At 40.7% G+C, this 6912-nt stretch overlaps 1 long non-coding RNA gene across 1 annotated transcript; it reads right to left on the reverse strand.

Moving 5' to 3' along the window:
• Positions 1-1576: 1576 nt before the first annotated feature.
• On the reverse strand, positions 1577-3548 carry LOC111268077 (uncharacterized). Its single transcript, XR_002684988.2, has 3 exons — positions 3419-3548; positions 2807-2888; positions 1577-1942 (listed from the first exon to the last, which is right to left on the reverse strand). It is a non-coding gene; the product is annotated as an uncharacterized LOC111268077 (long non-coding RNA).
• Positions 3549-6912: the final 3364 nt, after the last annotated feature.

Below are 6912 nucleotides of genomic sequence, written 5' to 3' on the forward strand. Positions count from 1 at the left end.
CACAGCCTTCGCCATATGCGGGCCAGCATTGTGTGTGAGAAACAGAGCTGCCTCGTTTATCGAATCTTTTCTATTGAGTAACCGTATTTAGTCAATTGAACTGGGCCATACGCAGTTTCTTGTTGATCACTTGGTCCGTCTCAAATATGTAAGACTCTTCCAGTTTCAAACCACCACCTTCTTGGCACAGAGATCTAACTCAACCTGGGGACACCACTTCCCATTATCGGTGACAATTCTGCTACGTGTTTCACGCTGTCTATACCCATGAATCTACGTTGCCTCTTAGTAGCCATATGGCTATGATTCATTTTCTCGTCCGTTTGTTGCTTGCTGAACGCTTTACCTTAAAGAACGTTTATTCGGTCCCCATCGACCGCAGATGGCTAGCCGGGCTGGGATGCACCCTCCAGTTCTAAAATGCCGCTCTTGATTTTTACAAACCATTTTGAAAAGTTCGATTAGCTACAAAGTCGTTGATGTATGCAACACAAACAACCTGCTTCCAGTCTGTAGCCTTCATCTTCGGAGCTTGAAGTCGATGTTAAAGACCCTGACATTGTAACGGGCTGTAACAACGATTTGTGCAGAAGTAAATAAACATCGGGGTGATAAAAAGCAATGGGAAAATGAAAAATCAAATCAAAAGTAATCAGGTTCCAACGAAATGTACATTATATACATTAATAATAATAATAGTCGAATTCTTCCGAAAGTTTTGCTTTTGTCTTGAATGGAAATAAAAGGGCTTCGTAGCAAACCAATTTAAAAAAAGGATATATGAGATAAGACAGACAAATAATTGGCATATATTGTAAGTTCTGCCTAGCTGCCTGGCTACGGCGGAGCAAATCTTCAAAAAGATACAATTTTTTTTATTTCGTTCTTCGAGCATGGCTTCGGTCGAAGAAAGATCAGTGACGATTTTTTTGCAAATACCTATAGGGCTGAGTTAGTAAATCTACATCGAGTAGGCGTGTCTTCTGGACACCCACACGTCTACAACATTATAGCAGCTATTGCGCTATAGAACAATACTGCAACATCTATGGCTGCCGGGGAAACCGTCAAATGTATCCATATTTTATTTAGATAGAATTTTCAAGATGGAAGTACATGAAAAATTGCATTCCCATGCTGATTAGGGGGTATTTTATGAACGTCTTGCACGTTTGAAGCGAACAATTAGTTATGTCAACAACTGTATCCTCATCTTGTCTGATGAGACTTTCGTAGACGACTGGTCAAATAATAGGCCCGAGGAAATTTTTACTCACAAACTCTGTGCTTAAATAATGTCAAAAGGCCATATATATGCCTTCAGATCTTTATCTTTATCTTATTGAAAAGAGTACGACTTTCAGAGAACGCTGTGTGTAGACCTGCGTTTTTTTGTTGTTGTTATCTTTTGACTATTGCTATATATAATAATACTGATTGAACAATCCACAAATAGATAATTTACAGGTGTTGCGTTTTTGGACGATGTGCGAGAGCGTTAATCAAATGATCAGATTCAGCTAGGGCAAAATAAACACAGAACCATGTTCATGTAACGTTTTTTTCATTTACACATTTTATTATGGCTGGTCATAAAATCTCTTTAGTATTCGCTTTTATATTAGACGGCAGCTACACTCGATCTACATAGGTAGTAGTTTGTTGTGCGAGGATGAATATTTATAGGTTCGTGAATTTAACGAGGTTTGGTGTATATTTGCCTGCCGTGCATAATTGAGTCCTGGTGAACTGATTTTCAGTTCACCAGGACTCAATTACGACACTCTCAACAAAGAGCTTTGCTTTGAGGTGGGTGCGCTCGGCAGCGGAGGCGCGACGCCTCCAGGAGTCAATTTTTTTTCAAAGACAAACGCTGCTAACACCATGGTAGCCGGTTTTGTTGCTCGAGGCCCCAACAAGGCCCTGGTCGTGTCAGGCGAGTCTGAAAGTTAACTCAGGTAAAGGTACGTGCACGTACAGATCATATAATTATTAGTACAAATTAGTAGTGTTTTTGATGTTAGTAAAATCTTGTAGAGAAGCTCGCCAGCATATTCTCGAAGCGCATGCGCTGTGACGAAGCTACGCCACTTAGCGTCTGGTGATCATCACTAAGCGGGACATCACCAAAGATTATTTAATGTTCGCCAATGCAATTTGAATAGAAGAGGAACTTTTTAGTGGTATAGAAATGAGAAAGAGATAAACCTAACGGCTTTGTCATAATTAGTCCGAGAACGGAAACCTATTTCCATTGTAAGCCACGAATGGAGTACAGAACCTTTAATAGGTATGGATTTGTTAAATGTACTTTATTTATATCGGGTTCATGTAAAAATGTAACTACGTGCAAAACAAAACAACCGTACAATAATTTTTTTTAATTGAATCAACTAGTCCGTTAATGTCATATCATAATTTTGTAAATACTTGTGAAGCCCGAAGTATCATCCGTTAGTTTGTTTCAAAAAACGCAGGGCTGAGATACTAAATATACTCGCGCTAGGCCAACATGCTAGGCCTTTCGTACAGGCCGAAAGTTTGGCGACCACTGCTAGACAGTAGCGCGTCTCGCACCTCGCGTCTTGTGTAGACCAAACTAAATCATATTCAGAATTATTTCAACGAGACGCTTGAAGGCCGGCATCCTACTGGGGAAAAATGACTACCTATTGGTAGCAGACAGGTTTGCCATTTCTTTGAAGCTAATATTTTCAACTGGCTTCCCGTGGCGATTAAGGTCAAAGAAGTCGATCATGCTGATCACGACAATTTCATTCCTAGAATGTAACGTAGCTTTTATTACCCTTTTGTTGGCAACGGTAAACTACTCTTATCCTGGCGGCCATTCAAGTTCGTTCAGACTCGTTACAAGCAAGCGGTTCTAACTGAAAAGTATTTATATAAACACCGACAAACATCATTGAATTATTACCACAATGCTTTAAGATCCTGACTAGATATGTGTTAAACGCGGTTCCGAATCATAAAAAAATTATTCGCCATTTCCAACCCACAAATGTATGACGGTTAGAGATTATTGTTATTATTATTATCGCGCTACCTGCATGACGAGTACCGCTTGATGCCGGTGCAAAAAGCAAGCACTGGCTCATCTTCGGTAACGCTAAGCATCTATAGGTATAAGTACTTCTATTATAAGCCTAGCAGTTCAATGGAACGGTCAAAACGTGGGAAGCAGTCAACGTTAAATTGACTGATCGACCGATCAACCGATGTTCCCATAGCAAACAAACTGAAGTTCGAATTTATTTATCGCCAAAATTTTCTACGATATATCTGCGAATGTGTGCATAGTAAGCCCTCATTTTAAGCTCTTTCAGAGTGACGCATGGCGAGCGTACACGTTGCGGCAATGAGTATGGCGACAGACACACGTTCTTATATAGGCACTTACATAGGCAGACGTTACCACAAATTCAAACACTTCGCCGGTGTCCATCTTCGTCGCAGCACCTTCCCTTCATTTGCTGAAAGGCCGCATCCGCCCCATGGACTCACTGGCTGCTTGTTCGCCGGTCGCTCGTCTGCCCGATGCTACTAATAGAAAAAAGGTGCGAAATAACATTTTAGAAAATCATTAATAACGACCTGCCTCGAGCTCATGGTCGGCGATGTCAGCAGGCTGCATAAACACCAGCAGCGACGTTGGTGGCCAAAGGACGGGACAAGGTCCAATGCAAGGTAGCGAAAGCCACTCGTTGCGCCTATGATATCTGAACTTGTGTAGACAGATAGACGGACGAGTTAGACACAAAGACACCGTTCGTCATCGGAGGGCTAGGCAGCGCATCATAACGAAGAATTACAAGAAAATGAGTAAAGAAAGGCCATCTAAAAAGAACGAGCAGCTAACCACTGCTTCTGACTATTGACGATGTGTCTTGCGTTCATAGGCTATTCGTTTCTTGTCGGGGAAGAGAAACACAACAGGCCAAAGCGATCCGATGTGCAGAAAAAATAGCGTTAGGTGGTTATGCCGCTACCGTAAATTGCTACCAAAATTTTCAACAGGAAAATTTCACAGACAACTTTCGGCTACTGGGTCGTCAGCCTGATCATTTCGCTAGCTAGACAACAGCTTCAGGCCAATGATCAGAAGTAGTCACGCCAATGATAAGCACCATCACGTGAATAATGAAACGCTTTTCTACCGTGTATCATATACAGGTAGATCTGTGTATAGCGGCCCTGCCCGAAGCGAACCTCGTTCTAGACTAAATAGTAAAGAACATGGCTCCATCGAGTGGCGTATGCAAAACAATCGGATTCTCAAAAGTTCAGTAGCTCGATTAAGAGTAGTTTAATCTACTAGGGGTTGTTCATGCCAGTATCTATAAGTCTGATCTGCTGATTGACAAATATGCGTTTTATTATTACTGAGGTTTATTCCAGATATACGTTCTCCGCATACGTTATTGCCCGTTTTAGTTGCCAATTCCTGGTCAAATAAGAACAAAGAACATGTCAAGATCACTGGAAAGTTAAAGTAATTCATATCGTGAATGAAATATTTGAAGTGAGGCATACCGTGAGTTATTAGTACATGCAAGGGGGACGAGCATTAGCGTTGAAACTTTACAAAATGAAGTTCTGAACTCTATAATAGAGTTAAAGAGAGGCTCTGATTTATATACTAATTAATATGGCCATTGATTGACGTAAATGCGGTACGAAGTCGTACAAATTTGATGATGGCTGGCCGCTGTTTGGTAATTGCAGGTATCTATACAGAGGTCTTCCAGTTACTGTGGACTAACCTATCATATTCACTAAAAAAAAAAAACATCATTACTGAACAATTGTTGCTCATCATGTATACGCACGTGTATCAACTGCATCTTGTTCATCTCACTACAAAATAATCATTTACTCATAATACCTTGTTTTAATTAGTGATCATGATTATTTAGAGTTAATTATGTTGTAACGCACCATATGATGAGCTTAAGTCATTGTTGAGCTGTTACAAGCTGTTTTCGAAATGAAATAACTTGAAGCTAAAATTTTGTTTCGAACTAAAACTACTCTCTCTTATTTTTTACACACTTGTCCTAATGCCTTAGGAAGCCATATACATACCTACACATTCGCGTTTCGAGGTGCCATTTTTGTATCTATGGCTTCGCGAAGTAAGTCGATATTGGAATAAGCTTGCTTGCCCGTTCAGGCCATGGAAAACCCTGCAAGCAGACGGACTCGGATAGGGATAGCACGCAGGTTGAAGCCGGCGCTGGATATTCCTCAGTTCAATCCAGAAAGCAGCAGAGGCATGTCAATAAGGTCTGGTGTTATCATCAAATAACTAGATGCGAACTCTCGATTACCATGCCACGCTTCATAGGTCTGTTGAAAAGCTTGAGATAGGGGGCTGAATTCATTCTTTCATTTTCGGCGAACATCTCGTAGTGGCAAATGCTCGGTAGCATTAGCATCATCTTAACGTCCGAACCTGTTCGATGCTGCCACCGGATATATTTTCTTATGCCCGGTCTTTCTCAGGCTGGCAATAGAGGTTGACGTATGTTTCGTTTATGATAACTTTTTTTTACCGTCAGAGTTTCACAGATTCCGCACAGAGTACACCAGACGCATTTCCAATTTACCTGACGTTAATTCACAGAAAACCATTTTTCACTCGATTTCCGCAGTGTGGGTATTGGAGGTCACAGGTCTGTAGCATTTGCCCTTAGACTTTAAACTTTGTCTTCGTAAAAAGCCTTCCCGATTATGGCAGTCCGTTCCCCCGTTTTTTGCGTCCCGAAAAGTTTGCGCCATTCAGGTACTTTACTTATTTTAGATAAGCTTCCGCAATGCTGCAGCTTTCAAGAAACAAAAACTTATTCACTGAACGTTGATTTTGAGACTAATGTTTAGATGCTATTCCTTAAGAACTTATTGTTCTCAAAGTTAACTGGTTTCCACGAGTCGGCTTTCACTCATAGGTCTAGAAAGCTGGAGCATTTAACAGGTAAATTCCGTCTGCCAGTGGCCGCCGTCAGATTCGCTTGTCAACGAAAGGAAATTGAGCGCCCAATAATAAAGAACGATTGTGCCTTTCTAGTACACGGGAACAAACACTTGTTAGGCAAAGCGAGATCTTTGCGAATCTACGGTTTACCCACCAACATATAGTACTCTGGGTAATACCGGATAATTATTAAATCCGACTAGCAGTACGATGTTAGCCCATCTAGCATATCTAGACCAATTACCTCATTGGATATCAAACCCTTCAGAAATCTGTCCATATTTGGAAACCCATCAAGTCTGAATGTTTACGAATCATCGCCAGTAGAATACTATCGACCAACTTTACTCGTTTGACATAAAAAAATTACTCAATGGTCCTCAATGGTTTAAAATCGGGCATCGTCAAGAAGATATTGGTCGACGTTTTTAAGCTACACATAGATAGAATTATTATGCGAAGAAGACGTCCAATTTTACTAATAGTAAGAATAGCGAGCGCTTTTTTTTAACCACTCATGTGTATCTATAACTTATTATAGTACTGAAGTGAAAATCGAAGCTAGTCAGCGGGATACATAAATTGGAATCTTCACAGAGCTCGCCTATAAGACGTCTGTTCCGAAGTAGAATATTATAGCATACAGAAGACGCACGAATTTAATAAACGGCTATACAGTTCACAGGTGGCCAGATGTTTTCGCAGACATTTTGTGTTCAGAGCCTTCATCATAAGACTGAGTGTTACTTAACATTGTCAAGTAAGCATGAGTTGGATACTACCCGAACAACGGGCCAGGCACTCGTTTAAAGGAATTTATTTCGCAAGCCTGAGCTTTGAAGCCTGGTAAATTGATAGGTCTGTCGACTTCGTTAGAAATAGCTGAAGCTTTTTGAAACAACAAAAAAACACACCGAGCT

The sequence above is a fragment of the Varroa jacobsoni genome, unplaced genomic scaffold (genome assembly GCF_002532875.2).
Source record: "Varroa jacobsoni isolate VJ856 unplaced genomic scaffold, vjacob_1.0 scaffold_1254, whole genome shotgun sequence".
Classification (NCBI taxonomy): Eukaryota; Metazoa; Arthropoda; class Arachnida; order Mesostigmata; family Varroidae; genus Varroa; species Varroa jacobsoni.